The sequence below is a fragment of the Scyliorhinus canicula genome, chromosome 11, assembly GCF_902713615.1.
Source record: "Scyliorhinus canicula chromosome 11, sScyCan1.1, whole genome shotgun sequence".
NCBI classification, from domain to species: domain Eukaryota; kingdom Metazoa; phylum Chordata; class Chondrichthyes; order Carcharhiniformes; family Scyliorhinidae; genus Scyliorhinus; species Scyliorhinus canicula.
The window spans coordinates 71,519,961-71,545,857 of NC_052156.1; the positions used below are offsets into that span (position 1 = coordinate 71,519,961).

Here is a 25,897-nt window from a genome sequence, read left to right on the forward strand (position 1 = left end):
GATGATCTATCCAGCTCGCCATCGAGGAACGTCCCAAGAAAAAGACCACTGCTCTACCATCCCCATAACCCTAGTCTCCAGGAAAGAAAGAAATCTCCCCCATCATTCTCCAAGAAAAAAAGAGCAAAAACATAACACACTGCATTGCAATATTTACAGTCACCCCACCCCAACTTAAACATCCAGGAAAAAACATCCCACCGACCCTCATCAAACCAATACCAGTCCTTTGCCCTTGATGAAGGCCTCAGCCTTCTCCAGCATGTCACAATAATGATCCTTCAAGTCCAACGTGACTCTCAGCCTCGCTGGATACACCACCCAGAACCCTTATGTTCCAGTACCACTTTTACCTTATTAAAGGTCACCCACTGCTTCTCCACTTCGGTACCAATGTCCTGGTAGATGCGCACTATGTGCCTGTCTCAATTGATATTCCGACTCTTCTTGGCCTACTCCAGGACCCGCTTCTTCCTCTGGTGACTGTGAAACCAGAAGATCACCGCCTCTGGTGGCTCGTTAATCTCTTTCCATTGTCGTTCAGATTGACCACCTATCTGCCTGCCAAACATCTCCAACTCCTGCGCCATCATGCCAGCCAATGCTTCTAATGTGATGGATGCGGCAGCCTCCACCATCTTCTCTCGGCCAGATTCCTCTGTCGGGCTATCAGCCGGGGGTTTCTTTCCTGGAGCCTTCTTTGACGAGGATTTTGACATTCCTCAACAAACTTATTGGAACTCCACACCAATCTATTGGGTTTGAACCTAAAATCGCCTGCAAAAACCTGGCAAAATGGACCAAAATACTGGGACCTTGAGAGGGGCCACCTTTTGTGCGACCTGCTTTCACATGTGTCACCGGAAGTTTTCCTGGTCAAGATTTATGCCCCTAACTGGGAGAATATGAATTTCATTAACTCTCTGTTAGCTTCCCTCCCCAACCTCGACTCACACCAGCTTATTTTAGGGAACGATCTGAACTGTGGGTTGGACACTAAATTGGATCGATCTAAACCTAAATCTTATGTCCCATCAGAAATGGCCTTTGTTTGCTTCTATGGCTCAGATGGGACTTTTTTCACCTGAATGACAGGGGCTTTTCCTGCTTTTCACATGTCCACCATGCATTGATTTTTTTCATTTTAGATTTGGCTCTCCTCCCTTCGGTAGTCGGGAGGCTGAGCACTCAGCAGTTGTAATTTCTGACCACATCCCACATTTTGTTGATCTGTTGCTGGAGCCGGCCGCGACCAATGCCCACCCTGGAGACTGGATAATACTTTGCTGGCCGATTAAAAAAAAAATAAAATAAAATAAAAATTTGTGAGTGCCTGTCCATCTCTTTGCCGACTATATCAAATTAAATAGATCCGACTCAATCACCCCCTCCAGGTTCAAGTGCACAATTTCTCTCGTACGGCCTTCCCTTCCTTTCCTCTGGCTCCACCTTCCTCCTTGCTGAATAGTACATTATCCTTAATCCGGCCTTGCATGGCCTATCTCATGATATATATGGCTATATTCTTTTGTCTGATCCCTCCCTAGTAAGCCGGGTAAGGGCGAAATCTGGGCCCTGTATTTACTAGTGAGGTTTGGAGGGAGGTCCTTTACAGGTTCAACTCCATGTTCTCATGCGCCCAGTTGAGCCTAATTCAGCTCAAGGTGCTGCACAGGACACCCTTGACAAAGGTGAGGATCAGTGGGCTGTTTACAAACATTAAGGACAGATGTGATCGCTGTTCGTTTGCTCCAGCTGACCATACGCTTATGTTTTGGTCTTGCCCCAGACTCGGCGATACTCCATCTGCCCCAAACATGTCAGTTACTGGGCTTCCATTCTTAGCACCATGTCAGAAATACTCCATTTGGAATTAGTCCTATGTCTGTGTTAGCCATATTTGGGATTTTGGATTGACCGGCGAACCACTCTGGGGTAGGGGCAGATGTTGTTGCTCTTATCTCACTGATAGCCTGGAGGTGGATATTGCTTTGTTGGAGGTTTCCCATTCTGCCCAGTGCCTCTGGCTGGTTGGGGACTTAATGTCTTTCTTAGACTTGGAGCAAATTAAATTCACTTTAAGGAGTTCAGTGGAGACATTCTACCTGAGATGGCAACCGTTAATTTCTATTTTTATGGATCTAGACACCATCCTCTGTTAGGGTTTCAGGTTTGTTTAAGCTAATTGGATTTTCAAATTTGTTGTTGTTTGGAATTTTTGCATTCTTGGGCGGGATTCTCCGACCCTCCGCGCCGGAATTGCGCCAGGCGCGGGGGCGGAGAATAGCTGTTCATGCCGGAAATACGGCGCTTCTGCGATTCTCCACGGACCCTCCAGTCATGTACCTGCGGTCGCCTCGGCGCCATCTTACTGACAATTGCAAGAAAGTATCATGTTCATGTTAGTGTTGGCTATGAGTTTACAGATTAGCCCCACCTCAGCCTTGCAAGCTCTCTCACCTCATCTCTTTTCCATGCAGCCACTTTAAGGGTCATTTATTTGGCTGGTCGACTTGGTACAATTGAAACTAGATTGCATAATGCATATTCCACTCATTTACAGTGGCAGACTGGGTCTAAAAATATTGGTTGCCAGGGGACAAAGGGGGCCCACCCACAACTACAATGCTATCATTTAATTTTCATAACGAATAAATAAAATTTTCAAAAAATACATATGGAAAAAAGGGTACAATTAAAATTTTTGTGGAAAAAATGTGTATTTCTTAGTAATTACAGTGTACGGTTGATATTTTTAAATAGTTTACTGCACAATTTACACATTAACAGATAGTTCAAAAGCACAATAGAGCATTGCATGCAGTCCACTATATTAAGAGCAATCATTTGTGTTCGCTAGATGATTGTGCGAATCTGCAAATAATTGCTTCTGCATCCAATTCATCTAACAATTCCTTTTCAATGGATAGCAACATGTATGATTCCAAATTCTCCTCAGACAGCGAATTTCTTAACCTTGTCTTTATGATCTTTAGCTTTGAAAATGTCCTCTCACATTGGACTTGAGTAACTGATAATGTGCAGACGACTTTATAAAGTTCATAAAGGTTATCATATGCCTTGTCATGAAGTCTGTTGGATGCCAGAATTTTTAGTACACACGGGCAAGTGCTGCAAATTTTACAATTGTTGCAACTGGAATCCATACTCTCACCATCATTAAGCAATAGCTTTAATACATCAAAGTTTGAAGCAAAAGAAAACAATTCCAATATTACTTGATCTTTGCTGATTTGTGGAAACAGCTTAATAATACCTTCCAATGCTTCATCTTCAAGGCCCTTCTCTGCAATAGTTTTAATCTTTGCTGGGTCCAAGCAGGACAAATCTTTATACAACTGTTTGTGTTGTACAAAGCGTGATTCTAGTGACTGGACAATGCGATAAATTATTAGGTTAAACACATTTACTCAAAAATCAGCTGGAGAATCTGAGGAATTTCTTTCATCATCAATAAGCTCATCTGCCATTCTTTTCTTCTTCCTCTGCCTCTTAACTGACAATGCTGTTTCCAACGAATCAATTTCCAATGTTTGATGTTTGCTGTCAATATGGTTTCAAACTTTAGAAGACTTTGAAGTAAAACATTTGCTTCATGTTTTGTTTTTGCATCAAACTTTTCTGAATCTTGTATCATTGATAAGCATGTCAATAGATTTACAAAAGTACTGGCAGCGGCATCATCAAAACGTCCAAATATAGTTGTTGCTGCATTGGATTTTCCTGACCATCTGGTCTCACCAATTAGCTTTAATCGTTTCATTTTTTCTTGTCCAAGATGTTTTCCAACAACTTCTATCCATACATCCATTCTCTTGTATGATGCTTTCACAAAAGTTGCTATATTCTGGAGCAAATTGAAAAAAGAAACTGCAGGCACACAACATTTTGTTGTTTCAGTTATCACCAAATTGAAGACATGGGCATAGCACCAGATATGAACATGTTGATCAGCCACATCAGCAATTTTACTTTGTAAACCATTATACTGGCCATGGTAGCATGCAGCACCATCTGTGCTATCAGATAAACATTTTTGGGGGTCAATTTTAAGATGCTGTAATGTTTCAATCAATAGATCAAAAAGTCCCTGTCCTGTACAATCATTACTTGGCACAACTGAAAGTAGTCGCTCACAGATAATACATTTAAGCACATACCGAATAATAATGCTAAGCTGATCGATGGATGAATTATCTTGTGTTGAATCAACCTGAATAGAATAATATTTTGCTTGAGAAACTTCATGACTAATTCTTTCTTGTATCATATTCTTCATAATTTTGATTAATATGTTTATAGTTGTTTTACTCAGGTATGTAACAAGTCCAACACGGCCTTTACTTTGAGCCTTTCCTTGTTGCTCTAATCGTTTGATTCTTTGTTTAGACTTGTTTTGCACTGCAGAAACGTGAGCTGCCATAATGGGGTCATATTTTGCCATCAACTGCACTGTAGCTAAAAAATTGCCATGATTCAGAATCTCATTATCTAGAGTGTAGGCCGATTCATTTCTGTGACCTGGAAAAGGAAGTGCTTGCTTGCCTAACATCTTTATGATGTCTATAATTCGCATGACAATACTTTTCTGCTTCAATACTTCTTCTTTCCTTTTAATTAGTGATGCTGGAAATTTTTTTATCTAAGGTGCCATCATTAACCACACTGATATATTGCTGAGCATTTCTGACATGTGTTGTTGTCGATTCATGTAAAGTCAAGCTCTGGCTAATACGCCTGTAGTCACTAAAGCCACGTACAAAGGGTGATGGATTACAAAGTGTTGGGAAATTCAAAGGCTAAGCAGTATGAACAATATAAGCATCTATTTTCTTTGTTATATGTTAGCCATTTTCTTGGGACTGAGTCATTCATAATTTTACTCTCATACAAACGAGCATCAAATGGCAGATCATCAAGTGGCTGAAGTGGATGTTCAGCAAAAAACTGTTTTAGCTTTGCTCGTGATGGATATTGGAAGATTCCAGTAATTGATCTTTCATTTTCTTGCGTAGGTTCATTTACAAGATGTGCTTCAGAAACCAAGTCATTTATACTTGAAGGAATATCTGATTCCCTGTCACTAGTTGAAGCTATGTGTTCAGATGTTGCAACTACAGGCAGTACAGATACCGGAACAAGGAAGCCAGAAGAAATATTGGGCCTGGGTTGATTAGTAACGGATGCACTTGTATTTGTCTCTACATTCAAAGTAGCTCTTCTCTGTTCTTGTAACTCGCATGTCATTGCATCATCACCATGAGCATTGTTTCTTGCTTGATTATTTGTTGCAGAACTGGATATTGATGTGGATTGTGCTTGTGGTATTATAAACTCTGTAATAGGCCTGCATCGCTTGGCTGATTCCTTCCTTTCTGCCTCTTTTTGTTCTTTGCATTTTAGTGACCCAGATTTATGCTTTTTTCTTTTCCATGCTGGTAGGGGTAATATTCCTGAAATATAAACTTAATTAAAAATAGCCCACATTGGGAAAAATGAATATTGATGATTGCAAGAATAACCTGAAGGAATGCCAGATAAACCCCTACTTGATAAAAAATATAAAATAACTTACTTACACTTCAGTAGGCTATGTTCATTAGTCAATACTACTGTGGCCTATGCAGCTTCAGAAGAGGAGACAATCCACTGTCCAGTGTTCACACCAGCAAGCAACTGAGACAACTGTTGAAACTTAGAAGTTTGGTCCGACTATAGTAAGACATTAAGAATGGTCCCACGACCAAAGTTAACATGTCCAGTTTGATACCAGTGTAGTGTTACACGTCGCAACCCTTTGAGTTTACCGATCATGGCTTATCACTTCAATATCTTTGACCTCATGATTCACGGTCAAAGGTACCGCTTCTCCTTTTCGGTGACCTCACGACCTTATGTACTGCTTGATATCCTTTCAAGTTGCTGACCATCTCAAATCACGAACTGTAACTTTATCTTTAAATTCACACACTCTTGCTGAAAACGTGGATTTCCAACTATGTCCGACCCGTGTGAACCAGCCCCCCCCCCCACTCCTTTTCACATCCGTTTAACACTGCTTCGTTCCTTCATGCACTGAGTGATTATTTGTTTGTTTCTTTATTGCAATTTTATTTGGTATTGTTCTTTTTAAAAACAATTATATTTTATTAAGTTAGAATACAAATCTCAGGAAAGAAGTTGGAGATTTATTTATCTCATTAATTATAATTTTTAAGGGCCCTTCAGAGATTCACGGCCCCTTCTTGGCTCTCCGGGCCCCGGACCGATGTACCGGCTGAACCAAGACTACTGCTTGATATCCTTTGAAGTTGCCGTCCATCTCAAATCACGAATTGTAACTTTATCTTTAAATTCACACACACTTGCTGAAAACATGGAATTTCCTTAATTATGCCCGACCCGGGCACCCCTATTCCACATCCTTCCACTACCTCCCCTGCTTCGTTCCTTTTCATGCACTGCTTATTTGTGTCCTGTTCTCTTTTTTTTCTTATTGCTTTTTATTACTAAAACAGTTGTCTGTGTTTGTTTCTTTATTGCATTTTTATTTGATATAGGGGGCCCACTTCATCAGGGGCCCACTTGCCATCGGGCAAACTGACACCCTGGCCAGTCTGCCACTGCTCATTTATGCATTAAAATTGCAATCGACACCTTTCAAACAGGGTGGGGCCCATCCTCCGTATTTGAAGAGCTTCCAGCTGTTTTGGCTGCCCATTTAAAAGCCTACCTAAAATTGTGGCAGACAAATTGAGTGCGGCCCTGGTGCCAACCAGATTTCCCTCTTATTCCTCGATCACCTGCTTTTCAATATTTAGAGATATATTATAAGTAGAGTGTAAACCAAAATCTATTCCAAAAGGCAGTCTTATTCAAGTTGTAATGGAATGCAAAGGAATATCGTAAAACAAATATCTTGAATTTCCTGATGTTTACTCAGGAGAATTTGATCGAGAGCTGCTGAATGTACAGTTACACCAGGTGTTTTACTGGCTGCTGGCCTGCTGTGTACATCTGCTTTCTGGAGCCCAGCCAACACCATAACCTGACAAAGCATTTACTGTAAATGAGTTCATTCTCACACAGTGCTCTAAATTTAATCTGGCACGGTACTGCAATAACCATTAAAGAGTTTAAAATTACATTAAAAAAATAAAATGCACACAGTGAAGTTTAATTCTTAGGATGTCTGCAAGGATTTTTTCCGTTTCTTACACAATGGAGCTGCTCAGCCACTTACAATTCTCGATCCACTCTCAACCCCACAAATTAATTCATTTAAATCTTTAGTGATTCCAATTTTCATCATCAAAATTTCAAAACTGCCACCAATTTCTCATTCACATCTCCACACTAGTTTATTATAATAGAGCCTGATACGTGTTAAATTGATAAAATCCTAGAATAGAATCATAGAATCACTATAGTGCAGAAGGAGTCCATTCGGCCCATCGAGTCTGCACCAACCTTCTGAAAGAGCACCCCACCTAGGCCCATGCCCCCAACCTTTTCCCTGTAATGCCACCTAACCTTTTGGACACTATGGGGCAGTTTAGCATGGCCGATCCATCTAATCTGCTCATCTTTGGACTGTGGAAGGAAACTGGAGCACCCGGAGGAATCCACACAGGCAGGGGGAGAATGTGCAAACTTTATACAGGTAGTCACCCAAGGCCGGAAGTGAACCCTGATGCTGCGAGGCAGCAGTGCTAACCACTGCGTCACCATGCCGCCCCAAATTGCTACAGTACGACAGAAACCCAATAAACCCGAAATAAGATCTAAATGATAGCAGATTTCATCTGGATGTGGATTATTAGGATTTCATAATATACTAGTAATACTTTACTCATGGTTGTGCCAAATGATATTCTGTTCTCAAATGCTTTGGACTATGTAACATAAAATACATATTACATTGGCACTCGAGTCTGGGGTTGGCATGAATGATGGAAAGGGAGTTAATGGATCATGGTTCAAGTATTTCGGTGTAGTCTGGAGCATAATAGGATTTGGAGGATGGACTGAACTATGGCACCATAAGGAAATAGGTGTCAGGAGCTTTGCTGTACTCAGGAAGGAGGGCTGAGTTCTGGTGATCATGCATTCTACTCTTTTGTACTACCACAAGTTAATCAAGTATTGTCTATCTTGCCACACTCAGTTGACTTTGTGTTGCTGCTTGTCCTGCTGCCTACCTTTTTAACCTCCTTCTGAGTTTCAACCCTTTTGCTCTGGCCTCTTTTGTCTTTTTCCTTCTTCCCTTATTCCCAAATGGTGATAATGGTATCATATGGTTTGACATGGAAAGGAACCACACCCTCCTTACACCGCACGAACATTGGGTCAACCCCAGCCCCCACACAAATGAGGGGAACCCCAATGGATCTCTCCAAGAAAGCCTGCCCTTGGCACTGCCCCTGGAGCGTTGGCATAATTGGAGAATGCTTTCGACAGATGTTAAGATATCTCTCCAAATATTGCCCAATAGCTCGAAGGGTACATGCAAATTATGAAAGATGTTGGCATTATTTATTGCACAAGACATATATTTACAGAACTTTCTCGAAAAAGAGATAAAGATTAAGGAAAACGGATGATTGGGAATGCAAGGAAAATACTTTGGTAATAATGGAGAATGTTAAAGGGTGTTGAAGCCTCCCCAACTGCAAGAATAAATCTTGCATAAATCATGCGTAAATCTGTTTTATCCTGCTCTTCCTAACAGTCCAGTACAGGGTTTCCCAAACTTTTCCAACCCAAGAGTATTGACAGAACCCCCGAGAAATTTGCTGATTATGTTGAAGAGTTAAACCACAAAAATTGATTTTATTTGAGCAATAGTACAAACATACAGAAACAAACAGTTAAAAGGATTTTCTATTTCTTTGTATATTCATTGGCCGCTTGTCTTAGGCTCCTGCTCCCACGGCCACCAACCTCGGACTCCCACTGCCCCCAGCCTTGGACACCCACTACCACAGCACCCAGTCTCGGATTCTCACTGCTCTGGCCCTCGGCCTCGGACTGCCACTCTCAAGGCCCACTAGCGTTGGACTCCCGCTCCCACGGCCCCCAGCCTTGGACTCCCACTCGGCGGCATGGTAGCACAGTGGGTCGCACTGTTGCTTCAGAGCACTAGGGTCCCAGGTTTGATTCCCGATTTGGGTCACTGTCTATGCGGAGTCTGCACATTCTCCCCGTGTCTGTGTGGGTTTCCTCCGGGCGTTCTTGTTTCCTCCCACGGTCCCGAAAGACGTGCTTGTTAGGTGAACTGGACATTCTGAATTCTCCTTCTGTGTACCCGAACAGGTGCCGGAAAGTAGCGACAAGCGACAGTAACTTCATTGCAGTGTTAATGTAAGCCTACTTGTGACAATAATAAAGATTATTATTATTACAGCCCCCTGTTTTGGATTCTCGCTGCCACGGTCCCCAGTCTCGGATTCCTGCTCCCGTGGACCCCGGCCTTAGATCCACTCCAATGGCCTCCAGTCTCAGATTCCCACTCCCACGGCCCACGTCCTAGATTCCCATTCCCAAGGCCCTTCTCGTTTGTCTATCTGTAGCCAATAAAGTGAAAAAAACACCGTTGTTGGGTCAACCTGCAACGGCAACCTTTTTAAAATTTAAAGTAGCCAAATGTACCATGGATCCCCTGGGTGAGTCCCCTGCAACCCCAGCATTCCATGGAATCCAGTTTGCACAATGCTGCTCTAGTACATGACAGTGGGAACAATGCAGAGATCTGGCTTTAGGTCTTGTTTTAACTTCCTCTCTAGTTCTGGAAACTCTGCTTGTAGAATTCCAACTTTTTTTCTTCCTATGTGATTGATTCTTATCTGAAGCGATTTCTGACGGTTTGCCTCCCCCATCAAATATTCTGCACCTTCTCTTTGAAATCCTCTACCCTGATACCAGAAAGGCAATACACTATGCAGAACACAGATCACTGGCTGCAGAAACATCCTTCTATTCCACTTCCTCTATAATCCCCAATGACCACAGCATTTGTAAACCTTTCTTCATCCCATGTGTCATTTGCACCACAATGTACTCTGGGCTGCACATCCTCAAGCTGCTACACTCTCCTGTATTCAACAATGGCTTGCAAGGTAAGCTCTTTCTAACCTAGCAACATTAAAACTGGCTTTAAGTTGAAGGAAAGGGCTTCCAGTAATATGGTAGGAATGAATTAAGTTGATAATTGCACTGCAGCAGACAGTCCATGATGATTAGTGCTAATTTAATGGTTGTCAAACTCATATGTGAAGGTTTGCTCTTTGATTCTTGGATAATTCCCTCAAGATAAGCCAATGTCTTTGTAAATACTTTTTGTATTGCTTGGCACAATGATCTTTTGCTAAAAGAAAACTATTCTTCAACTCACTATGAGCAACCGCATTGAAAATCCGCTTTTGGCAATATTAAAACCCTTGCAAATTTAAGTGGAAAACTAGCTTCTTGTTTAATGATACTTTGCAATTTTATTTTTGAAAAAAACAGATTAAGCACAACGTGTAGTGTTTGTGTCCAGAGCAGTGAATTGGAATTGGAACTGAATTATGCATTTATCCACCTGAGTGCTATCTCATCCTATTTTCCTGTCCCATTATTGCAACAACACTGTTATAACCAACAATGTAGAAAATTGGCCTGGTCTACAGAAAGCAGGACAAATCTAATTTGGCCAATTACTGTCCCATCAGTCTACTTTCAGACATCAGAAAAGTGATTAAATGCATTATTGACTGGGCTATCAATTAGTAGTACTTACTCAGTAATAACCCACCTAACCAATGTTCAGTTTGGCTTCCACCAAGGCACTGCCAATTCCAGACCTCATTACAACCTGGGTCCAAACATGGACAAGACAGTTGAATTTCAGAGATGAGGACAAAGTAACAGGCTTTGACATCAAACAGTATTTAACAAAGTGTGGTGTCAAGGTGGCCTAGCTAAATTGAAGTAATTGAGAATTGATGGAAATTCTCCCGCTGGTTGAAGCCATACCAGCATGAAGGAAAATGGATATGTTTATGCTTGTTGGAGGCCAACCATGTCTGCCGCAGGACATCCTTGCAGGAGTTCCTCAGGATAGTTAGTGTCCTTAGCACAACCATCTCCAGCTGCAACATCTATGATCTTCTTCCACCATAAGGTTGGAAGCAAGGATGCTTGCTAATGATCACAAAGTGTTTGTACCATTCACCCCTCTTCAGGTACTGAAGAAGTTTGTGCTACATGCAACAAGACCTGAACAACATTCAGGTTGGGGCTGATATGTGGCAAGCAACCTTTGTGTCACAGAAGTACCAGGCAATGACCATCTCCAACAGGAGAGAATCTAACCACAACCTCTTGACATTCAACATCATTGCCTTCACTAAATCTCCTACCATCCACATCCTGGGGCTTACCATTAAATAGAAACTGAATGGATAAGCCTATAAATGCTGTGGCTACAAGAGCAGGTCAGAGATTGGGAATTTTGTGGTGAGTAACTCACCTCCTGACTCACGAAAGCATGTCCACTATATACAAGGCACAAGTGAGGAGTGTGATGGAATACTCTTCATATGCCTAGATGGGTGCAGCTCCAAATACACTCAAGAAGCTCAACATCCAGGACAAAGCAGCGCATTTGATTGGCACCCCATAGAGCACCTTAAAGTTCACTGCCTCCACCTTGGGCACACAGCAGCTGCAGCCTGTACTGTGAACAAGCCACCTTCAACAGCACCTTCCAAACCCATGACTTCTACCACCTAGAAGAATAGGGCAGCAGACATGGAGGAACACCTGCAAGTTCCATCTAAATCACAAACCATTCTAACTCGGAGCTTTATTGTTGTTCCTTAACTATCGCTGGATGAAAATCCTGGGGTGGGATTCTCCGACCCCCCGCCGGACCGGACAATCACCGGGGGGGGGGGCGGCGTGAATCCCACCCCGCCGTCCCAATGCTGGTTTCTCCGGTGTCGGTTTTTTGGCAGGCGCGGGAATCCCATCACACCGGTCGGGGGGGCTGTTGGCAGTGCCCCCCCGGCGATCCTCCCTTCTGCGATGGGCTGAGTGGCTGATCGTTTTTGGCCAATTCCGCCGACATAAATCAAACAAGATCCATTCCGGCGGGACCTGGCTCTGCGGGCGGCCTGCGGAGCCCTCGGGGCCACCGATCCACGGGCGGTCCTGGGCCGTGGGGGCACTCTTTCCCTCCACGCCGGCCGCTGTAACGGATGTAACCATGGCCGGCGCGGAGAAGAAACCCCCTGCGCATGCGCTGGCGCTCCCGTGCATGCACCAACTCGAGCCGGCTGGTGCAGGCCCTTCAGCGCCGGGTGGCACGGCACCAACCCCACCGGCGCCGGCCTAGCCCCTGAAGGTGCGGGGGATTCCTCACCTTCCGGGCAGCCCGACGCCGGAGTGGTTCATGCCACTCCTCAGTGCCGGTACGGCCCGCCCGCCGGATACTGGAGAATCCCGGCCCTGGACTACCTCCCTGTAAGTGTACCTACAACCAGTAGGTGGCTCACCACTATCTTTTGAAAAGCCATAAGCAATAGGGAGAAATTGCTGACCTTTCCAAAATTGCTCAAACGAATGTGAATAGTTAAGAGAGGCAAAGAGAGTGTGTGAGAATAAACTAATCTTAAAAATGGACATCAAATGTTTTTTATTAACATTTGAATAGTAAAAGGGGAGTTAGTTAAAGGAAGTATTGGGCCAATTGATGATCAAGAGGAGGTATTCTTGAGAAGGCAGAGGGTATGTTTGATTTACCAAATGAGCATTTGTCATTACCTAAAAAATAATTAATGTCACAGAATGGGTGGAGGGTGTAGAGAATTTGGATTGGATTTTAAAAATTTGAAACACAAAAAAAGCCAGCACTCAAAGTAAAAAAATGTCACTATGCCCAGATTGAAATGCTGAGGGGTATAAGAGAGGAAATCAGTCTAATGTTGGCAGCAGGGAAACAATTAGAGGCAATAATCCAGGGGAAAATTTACTGGAACAACACTTATATTATGCCAGCACAGGCTCTGCCTGTGATGAATCCTCCAACAATGCTTGACAAAAATAGTTTTTTTTAAATTGAAAATAGCATCCTCAAATTTGAAGGTGCACATTCTCCAAAGAGATCAATAATTTTAATCCAGCAGTCAAGTCAATATCAGATCTTCCATTAAAACAAAGATTATTTAATGTGGTAGTATTTTTATGTCTTCTTTGACTGATTTTCAGTAAATGCACTTACTGTAACCTCAGTGACTAGTCCATTTGCTTAGAGTTACATAAAATAAATAGCTTTTAGGTGAAAGGGAATCTTGGATATATGTGTATATTTTAGAACTACCTACTCGCAGTTAGTCCTTGTCAGGCTTTGGTAACAAAGGGGCAGAACAAAGGAGACTGTTGCTAGTCCATTTCAGATAGAAACTTTGCATCATACAGGGACTGGTTTAGCTCACTGGGCTAAATCGCTGGCTTACCAAGCAGGCCAGCAGCACAGTTCGATCCCCGGACAGGGGCCGGAATGTGGCGACTAGGGGTTTTTCACAGTAACTTCATTGAGGCCTACTCGTGACAATAAAGCGATTTTCATTTTCATTTGATCCATTTGATCCATAGTACAGGTATGTGACACTGCCATGACTGACCAAAATCGATTCTCCGTTTGAGAGTAAGTGCTGGCGCCGGGACTGAATCGGTGGTGTTCTACGACCCTGAAAGCAGCCCCAGTCCTTCAGCAATTCAGAGCCCATTAATAGGCTAGCACTGGCAGCTTGTGGAACTAGTGCAGTTCCAATGCATGACGGCGTCTGATTCACGGGGATTGGGATTGGCACTCAAGAGCCTGAAAAGCTGCAGCCACATGTCAGCACACCACCACTCCCCACACATACTCATTCCAGCCAACGAAATGGCACCCCAAACAATGGCACCCAGTTTCACCAATGTGGAGCTCGAGACCCTGCTGGATGCCGTGGAGGAAAGGCAGGACACCCTGATCCCTGGGGGGGGAAGGAGGCTGCCACCCACCGCCGTACATTGGGCCTGGGCGCAGGTGGCAGAGGCCGTGAGCACCGTGGGAGCACTGCCAGGACTGGCCAGCAGTGCCGTAAAAAAGCTGCACAACTTCCTCAGAGCGGCCAGGGTGAGTAACCAGCAACGTGCCCCTGGCACCAGTCCCTGACTCACACACCTGTATCCCCCCCCACCCATAGGGAAACCGAACCTCACCCGCCAGCAGTCTGCTCGCACCCCACTCTGCATCACGTACCAACACCCATAATGCTCGCCATGACTGGTAGCCTGGTGCCCTGTACACACAGGCCACTAGCTGCCCATGTCCGACTCTCCAAACATGCATCATGTCTTGTGTCTTGCAGGAATCCCTGGCAACAAGTTGGGCCCTTGTGCCACCCGCCCCTGCCACAACACCAGGATACATCAAACGACGAGGCGGGACCGGGCAGCGACATGAGTTCGTTGGAGGTGGGCATGGCCAGGTTTCCCAGGTCAACCACCGCACATCGCCCTGGTACCCGACCCTACCCCTGCCCCCATCCCCACCTCAGACCACATCCCCATGCCCGCTCCCCAAGGATTTGATGGGACCGTGTGATGGAATAGCCAGCTGCATACAGGGATCACCCAGGTGGACAGTAAAATGTGTTACCATGAACAGAAGTCTGATGTGCTTGAACGATGTGGAGCATCAGAACTCACCACAGAGCAGGCATCATCACCTTCCATCCCATGGACCGGACCCGCTAATACCAGGGGAGGCTGAGGCAATGTGGGATTGTCACTGGATTAGTAATCCAGAGACCCAGGATAATGATCTGGGGACCCAGGTTCAAATCGCACATAGGCAGGTGGTGAAATTTAAACTCAATAAAATATCTGGAATTTAAAGTGTAATGATGACCATAAAACCATGTCGATTGTCGTAAAAATTTATCTGGTTCACTAATGTCCTTTTGGGAAGGAAATGTGCTGTCCTTACCTGCCCTGCCCTGCCTGTGATTCCAGACCCACAACAATGTGGTTGACTCTTAAATGCCCTCTGAAATTACTCAGCAAGCCACTCAGTTGCATTCAGCCGCAATGAAAGAACAAAAAACGAATGGAACTGGACAGACCACCCGGAATCGAGCCAGGAAACGACAATGGCAAACGCAGCCCTGTTGACCCTGCAGAGTCCTCCTTACCAACATCTGGGGGCTTGTGTCAAAATTGGGAGAGCTGTCTTACAGACTAGTCAAGCAACAGCCAGACATAGTAATACTTACAGAATCATACTTTACAGACAATGTCCCAGACACTACTATCACCATTCCTGGGTATGTCCTGTCTCACTGGCAGGACAGACCCAGAGAAGTAGCGGCACAGTGGTATACAGTCGGAAGGGACTTGCTTTGGGAGTCCTCAACATCGACTCTGGATCCCATGAAGTCTCATGGCTTCAGTTTAAACATAGGCAAGGAAGCCGCCTGCTGATTACCATTTACCGGCCACCATCAGCTGATGAATCAGTCCTCCTGCATGTTGAACACCACTTAGAGAAAGCACTAAAGGGGGGCAAGGGTACAGAATATGCTCTGGGTGGGGGACTTCAATGTCCATCACCAAGAGTGACTCAGTGGCACCACCACAGACCGAGCTGGCTGGATCCTAAACGACATAGCTGTTAGACTGGGAATGCAGCAGGTGGTGAGGGAACTAACAAGGCAGAAGAACATAGTTGACCTCATCCTCACCAATTTGCCAGCTGCAGGTGCATCTGTCCATGACAGTATCGGTAGAAATGACCACCGCACAGTCCTTGTGGAGACAAAGTCCCTTCTTCACATTGAGGATATCCGCCACCATTTTGTGGGGCACTAACACCATGTTAAATGGGGCAGACTTCGAACAGATCTAGCAACTCAAGACTGGACATCCCTGAGGCACTGTGGACATCAGCAGCAGCAGAATTATATTCAACCACAATCTGCAACCTCATGGCCCGGCATATCCCCCACTCTACCAAGCTAGGGAATGAACCCTGATTCAATGAAGGAGAGCATGCCAGCAGCAAAATCAGGCATACTGAAAAATTAGGTGTTAACCTGTTGAAGTTATAACACAAGACTACTTGTGTGCCAAATAACATAAGGAGCAAGTAATAGACAGAGCTAAGTGACTCCACAACAAATGCATCAGATCTAAGCTCTGAAGTCCTGTCACATCCAGCTGTAAATGGTGGGCAATTAAACAACTCACTGGGGGCAGTGGCTCCACGAACATCCCCATCCTCAATGATGGAGCAGCCCAGCACATATGTGCAAAAGACAAGACTGAGGCATTTGCAGAATCTTCAACCAGAAGTGCCAAGTGGAAGATAGAGCATAGAACAGTACAGCACAGAACAGGCCCTTCGGCCCTCGATGTTGTGCCGAGCAATGATCACCCTACTCAAACCCACGTATCCACCCTATACCCGTAACCCAACAACCCCCCCTTAACCTTACTTTTAGGACACTACGGGCAATTTAGCATGGCCAATCCACCTATCTTGGTCTCCTCCGGAGGACCCCAGCACCGCAACTGTCTGTCTACAGCCAATACAATTCACTCCACATAATATCAAGAAATGGCTGAAGGCACTTGATTCAGCAAAGGCTATGGGCCCTGACAAAATTTCGACAATAGTATTGAATACTTGTGCCCCAGAACTTGCTGCACCCCTAGCCAAGATGTTCCAGTACAGTTACAACACTGGCATCTACCCAGTAATATGGAAATTTGACCAGGTATGTCCAGTACACAAGAAACAGGACAAATCTAACCAAGTGATTACCGTGCTATCAGTCTACTGTCCATCGTCAGCAAAGTGATGAAAGGAGTCATTAACAGTGATATCAAGCGGCACTTACTAAACAAAAGACTGACAACGCACGCACAGTTTGGGTTCTGCCAGGGGCACTAAGCTCTTGATCTCATTACAGCCTTGGTTCAAACATGGACAAAAGAGCTGAATGCCAGAGGTGTGTTGAGAGTTATGCCCTTAACATCAAGGCACCATTTGACCAAGTGTGGCATCAAAGAGTCCTAGCAAAACTGGAGTCAATGGGAATCAGGGGGGAAACTTTCCGATGGGTGCAGTCATACCTGGCACAAAGGAAGATGATTGTGGTAGTTGGAGGTCAATCATCTCAGCTCCAGGACATCACGACAGGAGTTCCTCAGGGTAGTGCCCTGGGCCCAACCATCTTCAGCTGCTTCACCAGTGACCTCTCTTCCATCATAAGGTCAGAAGTGGAGTTTATTGTGGATGACTGCACAATGTTCAGCACCATTCACGACTCCTCAGATATTGAAGCAGTCCATGTGCAAATGCAGCAAGACCTGGACAATATCCAGGCTTGGGCTGACAAGTGGCAAGTTACAGTCACACCAAATAAGTGCCAGGCAATGACCATCTCCTACAAGAGAGGATCTAAACATCGCCCTTGACATTCAATGGCATCACCATCGCTGAAACTCCCACAATCAACATCCTGGGGTTACCATTGATCAGAAACTGAACTGGACTTGCCATATTAACACTGTAGCTACCAGGGCAGGTCAAAGGCCAGGAATCCTATGGCGAGTAAATCAACTTCTGACCCCCAAAGCCTGTTCACCATCTATAAGGCACAAGTCAGAAGTGTAATGCAATATTTTCCACTAGCCTATATGAGTGCAGCTCCAACAACACTCAAGAAGCACAACACCATCCAGGACAAAGCAGCCTGCTTGATTGGTGTAGGTGGGTGTACCTACACTTCAGGTGCCGAATGAACTCTGCATGCGTCAGCCCCTGGACGTGGGGGCTCCGCGCAATGGCAGTGAATCCCGCTGCCCGCACAACCTGGTGGATTTGGTCCATATTCAGGCTGATGTATTGTGTCAAACGGATATATAGGGCCTTCGTTAAGGCAAGGATGCAGCTGCGCACCGATGTCTGCGAGATCCCAGACACGTTCCCACTCGGGGCCTGGAAGGATCCTGATGCAAGAAGGTTCAGGGTGACCGTCACCTTGACGGCCAATGGGAGCAGATATCCTCCTCCATACCCCTGTGGTCCCAGATGGGCTATGATACAGCAGATGGTCTACCTGCTCAGCCGGAGTCTTCGGTGTATTGCTCGGTTCGGCATGTCCTCGAAGAACAGACGCTGCCAATACACATGAGGTATGATGCGATGCTGTCTTCCCACCTCCTCCTCAGCCTGTTGGATGGCCAGCTCCATCTTCACCACTGGCTGACTATTGTTCCTCTGAGGCAGGCTCAGCTACTGCAGGGCTCTCCAAGAGCAGCTCACAGCCTCAGTGCATCCGCCAGGGCTGTGGCAGAAAGGCAGATGCCAACTATTCCTAGTTGGATACCAAAATCCATCGTCTGCAGAGGGGTGAAAGGCAGACATGTTTTCACGGTGCGTACCCTCTTGCCCCCTCCAGCCTCTCCCATCCTCACATCATCCACTGGCCATTACTCCTGGCACTCCAGACTGCACCCATGGCCCTGTCGGTATCTGGCCACCATGGGGGCCTATAGCCCCGACACCCGTGCCGGTGGCAGGCATGACCCATGTCAGTGGTGCGCCCTGTTCCTGTAGGATCTGATGTGTGCGTCCCCCTCGGGTGGGAGGTGTGATTCCCCACCGACAGGGTGTGCAGTTTTGGATAGTGGGAGTGGTGGTGGGGGTGGGTGCATGCCTGCGTGGGAGCAACTATACAGTGGGTGTCGCTCTGCGCAACCATCGGCCACGGTGACGGTCAGTGGGGTGGAGGTAATGGTGATCTGTGCCTGTACACCCAAGTCCCGGGAGCCACGGCCCATACTCTAGTCACCCCCCAATACTCAGCCTGACCCTGGCAGAAGCCCCCACCAGCCAGCCTAGCAAGCGGCAGGACCCACAGTTGCATCTCTGCGAACATGTCTGACATCCTCTCGCTCCCTCAGCAGCCACGGCGCTTGTTTCTGATTTTAAATACCACAAGTGGTATTTACTGTGGCTTGGGTGGCATGGTGGCACAGTGCTTAGCACTGCTGCCTCACAGTGCCAGGGACCCGGGTTCAATTCCGACCTCAGGTAACTGTCTGTGTGGAGTCTGCACATTCTCCCTGTGTCTGGGTGGGTTTCCTCCGAGTGCTCCGGTTTTCTCCCACAGTCCAAAGATGTGCAGGTTAGGTGGATTGGTCATGCTAAATGGCCCCTTAGGTTGGAGTTACAAGGCAGGGGATTGGGCCTAGGTAGAGTAGTCTTTTGAAGTATGAGTGCAGACCCGATGGGCAGAATGGCCTCTTTCTGCACTGTAGGGATTCTACGATCTATGATTCTATGAAGTAATTCCGAGCTGAGGGTCAACATCGAGGGAGGCCCGCAGAATAACTGGTCGTGCCCATTATGATATGCAACAGCTTGGACTGTACAATTTGCCTGGCCATGCCGGCGTGTGGCGAATGCACTGCCAAGGCACTGGAGCATGGCATTCCGTTGGATACCCATTGCCAGTCTCAATTTTCGGCTCACGCACGATTTTCCACCCAATCACATTTCGCAATTCCAGCACCGCTGGACACTGAATACGGCCCAAGATGTTTTTACAGCTTTCGAATAGAAGAAATAAGTTTGATATATCAGTTGAAATATTCGGTGTTTGCTCTTGTTTGATATTACATGATAAATCAAATATGTAAATTTACACAGTAACCCAGACTTTGATGTACCGGCGAGGCTATCAGCTCCTGTTATTGCAGTGTAAATCTGACAGTCACTGGGTATCTGCATGTGAACAGTCAAAAATCCGGAATTTGCTGCCAGTGACAGCCACCTCTGCCTCACACTGTTCTATTGCAAATACTGATGATGGAATCTGCACAGAGATCAATGTAATGCCATGATCCTGAGCTAATTGCCCGCTTGTCTCACATGACAATGGATGCAGAACAATGTTTGCGGCCCTGAAATAAATTAATTTGTAAGTGTAGTGCTCCATTTCCCTGAGAAGAAAATTAATGTTGCGGATTTTAATAAAAATAAAATTTAAAATAACTTTTCTTTTTATATCTCTCCCAAAATCACAAATGTATTTACCAGTCTTTATTTCACTTCCTGTATAATGATTTAAATGGAATTTATATATTTTTTACCTACTTGCTTGCAGTCTATAGGTGAGATCTTCCAGCTGTTTTTGCCAACGGGATATTCCGGTCCCGCTGACGCGGGTTGCCCGGCGTCATGGAGTAGATTCAATGGGAAATCCTGCTGACAGCAGTGGGATCAGATGGTCCCACTACACCCAACAACGGGCCTCCTCCCACCGCCAAGAAACATTCCGCAGGGAGGCCAAAGAATCTCACCCTTTATTTCTCATAACAATACTTCTGTCTGATTGGTTTAAATGTTTCTGTTTGTCCTTTTAATAGATACATCAGATATCCTATAATGGGTATTGAAACAGCTGCAAGGTTCCTAGAAATCTATGCCCACAGAGAGCCTCTGAACAATTGAATGAACAGCAAACTCCATTCCTTTGCCACGAGGAAAATCTGAGCCCATGATACAAACAAATGGACTTACAGAGAATAAGAAAAAACAATTAGTGGGAATGGTGGTGGAGTCAGAATCTTTAGGGACATTTAAGCGACTCTTGGACAGGCACATGGACAGCAGTAAATTGAAGGGTGTAGGTTAGATTGACCTTAGATTATATTGATCCTTAGGATAAATGGCCGGCACAACATCGTGGGCCGAAGGGCCTGTACTGTGCTGTACTGTTCTATTATCATTTTCTTATAACCAGTACGACACCTAGGGGGTTGGATCAATCAATCTCCCATGAGTCTCACCAAGTATGAGCGTCCCCACTAAGGGGGCAGGGAGCCCAAGGACATTCATGATTTAATTCTACATAAAAGTTGGACAGGAATGGAACCAACAAGCCAGACCCAGCTGAGATCTGTTGTATATTGTTCATAAGTTCATAAGATATAGGAGCACAATTAGGCCATGGAGCCTGCTCCACCATCCAATCATGGCTGATCACATCCTGGCCTTAACTTCACTGTCCTGCCCGTTCTCCATAACCCTTCACCCCATTACCAGTTAAAAATCTGTCGAACTCCTCCTTAAATTTACTCACTGTCCCAGCAACCGCCACAATCTGGGGTAGCGACTTCCACAGATTCACAACCCTTTGGGAGAAGTAGTTTCTCCTCAACTCTGTTTTAAATTTGCTACCTCTTATCTTAAGGTTATGACCTCTTGTTCTTGAATGCCCCACAAGAGGAAGCATCTGCTCCACATCTACTTTATCCATACCTTTTATTATCTTGTATACCTCAATCTGATCTCCCCTCATTCTTCTAAACTCTAGAGCGTATAAGCCTAAACTGTTCAATCTCTCTTCATACAGCAAAGTGGCACAGTAACTAACACTGCTGCCTCATAGTTCCAGGTTCCCGAGTTCAATTCCGGCCTCAGGTGACAGTCTGCGTGGATATTTCAATTTCTCCCTATGTCTGCGTGGGTTTTCTCTGGGTACTCCGATTTCCTCCCACAGTCCAAAGATGTCCAGGTTAGGTGGATTGGCCATGTTAAATTACCCCTTAGTGTCCAAAAGGTTAGGTGGGGTTACAGGGTTACAAGGATAGGGTGGAGGCATGGGCTTAATTAGGGTGCTCTTTCCAAAGGCTGGTACAGACTTGATGATACATCTTCGAAGAACTTCAGCAAATTAGTCAAACATGATTTGCATTTCATAAAATCATGCTGACTCTGTTGGGGATAGTGGTTTAACTTTCCAAATGTCCTGATTTAACTTCCTTGATAACTGATTCTAACGATTTCCTAGCAACAGATGTTAAACTAACTAGTTAGTAATTTTCCACATTCTGCCTCACTCCCTTTCTGAATAAGGGCGTTACGTTAGCATTTTTCCAATCCACTGGAACCTTTCCCATGTCCAGGGAATTTTGGAATATTACAACCAATTAATCCACTATCTCCGCTATCACTTCCTTTAACGCCCGAGGATGCAGGCCATCAGGCCTGGGGACTCGTCTGCCCTCAATCCCAATAGTTTGTTGAGTACCGTTTCCCTATTGATGTTGATTGTCTGAGTTCCTCCTTTTCTATTACCTGTGAATTGCCCATTCCTATAGGAATGGTACTAGTGTCCTCCACCGTGAAAACAGAGTCAAATTATTGATTTAGCATCTTTGCCATTTCTGTGTTCCCCACTATTAACCTTCCGGTTTCATCTTCCAAGGCACCAACATTCACCATAGCAACTCTTCCTTTTTATGTACTTACAGAAGCTTTTGCTCTCCTTTTTGATATGTTGCGCTAGTTTTCTTTTGTAATTTAACTTAGCTCTTTTTATTCCTTTTTTCATATCCCTTTGTTTATGTTTGAAAGTTTCCCAATCTTCCAGCCTGCCACTGGCCTTTGCAATATGATATACCTTAGTTTTGTCTTTAGAATGTCCTTGACCTCCTTGTTTAGCCATGGATGTTTTTTACCCCTCTTACCGTCTTTCTTCCTCTCGGAGATATATTTAGTCGTGAGGAATTGAGTATCTCCTTAAACAACTGCCGCTGCTCATCAGCTGTCCTACCTTATATCCTTCCTCCTCACTCAACTCAGGCCAAATCTGTCCTCATGCCTGTGTAATTTCCTTTGTTTAATTCCAGAATGCTAGTGTGGGATTCCACTTTCTCACCCACAAACTGAATTTTGAATTCTACCACACTATAGTTCCTATTGCTTAGAGGAGCCTTAACAATTGTAAATATACTTGCTCTGCAATAAACCTAAGTTTCTTTGTACCAACTCGGTTCAGACTCATTTATGGCTTACTAAACATTTCCAATTTTGAAAATAAGGAACCTCATCATAAAACCATTGCTTCTTGTCAAACCAAACTATTCAACCAATTCTGCTGTGGCTTGTCTATCAAAAATTCAACATAACAACATACTTGTTAGTAAATATCAGGAAAAACATGGAATTTAATGATAGTACAATCTTTTCTCTATGCTTTTGTCAGTGACTCAGATCAGTGTAATAAGGCATGATTCAGCTGCCATGGCTAATAATGCAATCATCAATTCATGGCACTTGCTAATTTGATGCTTACGAACAGATCGGGAGTCAACCTCAGAATGTCTATGGAATGAGAATGTAAATTCTTACGATATCTCAGCCTCCTGACTGACAAATAGTCCTTTTCTTACTAGCAACAATTTGAACCAGAAGAAATCAGTAAATAAAAGCATTTAGATGGCATGGTGGCACAGTGGGTAGCACTGCTGCCTCATAGTGCAAGGGACCCACGTTCAATTCTGGCCTTGGGTGACTTTCTGTGTGAAGTTTACACATTCTTCCCATGTCTGCATGGGTTTCCCCCGGGTGCTGCTGTTTCGTTCCACAGTCCAAAGATGTGCAGCTTAGGGGGATTGGCCACAGCCAATGCGTGGAGTAATGGGGCTTGGGCCGAGGTAGAATGTTCATTCAGAGGCTCAGTGCATATTTGATGGGCCGAATGGCCACTTTCTGCACTGTAGAGATTCTCCAGATTTAATGTTATTGTTAAATGGCTCACATAGGCTTTTTAATAAATAAAGGTAAATTTAAAATAAAAATTGCAGAAAGAAAATGGTGAAGCTGAGTATGGAGAAAAGAAAGCAAGCAAATTGTTAAAATTAAAACTTTAAATAGCGATAAAATGTAATTTTAGTGTGGATGCAGTGGTAGAGAAAGAAAGTTATTCTTGAAATTTCAATAAAATACCAGGCTCAATTCAAGCATAAATGCTGGAATGAACTGTTTGGACTGAATGGCTTGATTCTATGCTATATATATTCTACATAATTCTATTCTGTGTAATTCTATGCAATGGTGAATAAGATTAACTTCAATATCTATTTAATAGCGATCACAGGAAACCCAGAGTTTTCTAGAACCATTGCAATCTAAATTTTAAAGGGAGAAGAAATTATTGTGGATTATGAGTTACAGTTAAAGTTCCTTTTTTCTTAATTTTGGAACAACTCACTAACATTATGTGAAGAACAGCTTGGAAATCATATAACTAAAATATCTCCTTATTGACAAATTAACTCCTTAATTAACCAGAGTACAAAATAAATCTCACAGCAGTTCATTCAATTTGCATGAAAACTGACCTGAAATTACTGAACAGATCAGTGGAGACTGAGATTTATGACTTAACAGCCAAAAACAGGAACAGGTCTACTTTGACTCCCTCCAGTGATGTTCTGGGCATATTACACATCTTTTGATTTCATCAATCCTCAAGCAGTCACACAGTTTCTCCAAGGAAGCAGATGGGTACGATGCTTGAATCATTATGCAGAAAACAGAGATTTTCTGGAACTTTACAACATTTTGTCACAGTTGGGGTGATGCGTGGGGGTTCTGTTGATGTCATAAACACTGATAGCAGCACTCTCTAGCTAGCAGTTTGTAGAACCTGCAGACCAGGCCTAATTCCATAACAACAATGGCACCGGTGCTACTGTCATCCCATGCAGATTAAAATAAACACAATATCAAGACATTTGGTCACAGGCAATCTTTAACACTTGACATTTTCTTGCAACCCATTTATTCAATTTCAAAAGCACCAATATTAAAGTTGTGTGAACATGACAATTGTAATAAGGAATTTTACCGGAGGCAATAAAATTTAAATAATTAATTGACTTAGCATTATGTGGAACGGCCCTCTTCATAACCTAAAGGGAGTGAGCTTACTTGCAAATGAAAAATATAGCCCACAATTTAGTCTACAAATTAGCGCTAAAATGTTCAGGTGAGATGTTAGGAAGAACTTCTTCACTCAAAGGGTGGTAGAGGTTTGGAACTCTCTCCCACAAACAGCAGTTGAAGCCAAATCAGTTGTCAATTTTCAATCTGAGATGGATAGATTTTTGTGAAGCAAAGATATTAGGGATATGGGCCAAAGGCAGTGTATTAGGTCACAGATATGCCATGATCTCATTGAATGGCAAGACAGACTCGAGGGACTGAAAGGCCTATTCCTGGTCCGACGTTCCTATGTTCCTCGTGGGAGGCATGAATCCTGAGGCTATATATTTCTACAAAGAAGTTACTGCTAGTGTTACAATTTGACCTGAACTTCCAGAAAGCCAGGAAAGTTTTGTGTCTTCGTTAAAATGGCAGCGGAGCCCCAATTTGGGAATTCCCACACCCCACCAGACACTCACCATTTTTGCCAGGTGGGTAAGGTGGGGGACTAGGTAGGGTTGTAGTTTGTACATACGTGGTTCTTGAAAGATGCAATTTTCATTACATGGATGCCCAAAACACAATTTGTTCAGAGTAGAGATGAATGTGAGTAAAAAGTGGATAAGCTCAGTGAAACTGTCAAGCTGACCAATCATTTAAATTTCCAAGCCATTTAAATTTTTGAAAACAAAGTCACCTGCTTACAATTTCATGAACCATTTGTTGACATAAGCCGGGGGTGTCATTATAGGATGAATGCTGTTTGATTGCTTTCACAGAGCATTATTGTCACAGTGCAGGGCTGTAAATTCACAGTTGACAGCTCAATAAAGAGATTATAAAGAGGTTAGCTGCTTTTGATGTGAGGCTATGAATATAAATGTTTTCATCAGGGATTAAGTGCTTTGTTTTGTTATTGTAAGGGATTAAGTACTTGAAGGTATTTTTGTTTTATAAGGGATCAAATACATGAAGGGATTTAAATGTGTCGAATGGGTTTATATGAATAATAGTGTTTATTGTGGAAAATAGTGAAGTCTGCAATGTGCACTTGCAACT

General features: G+C 44.1%; 1 protein-coding gene across 3 annotated transcripts in view; it reads right to left on the minus strand.

The window, feature by feature from the left end:
* LOC119973128 (dual specificity tyrosine-phosphorylation-regulated kinase 2-like) overlaps positions 1–24,442 on the minus strand; it is a 144,414-nt gene extending 119,972 nt beyond the window's left edge. For all 3 annotated transcript variants that reach the window (XM_038810715.1, XM_038810713.1, XM_038810714.1), the window contains exon 1: positions 24,253–24,442. The gene's annotated coding sequence lies outside the window, so the exon portion shown is untranslated. The remainder of the gene's footprint in view (positions 1–24,252) is intronic.
* Positions 24,443–25,897: the final 1,455 nt, after the last annotated feature.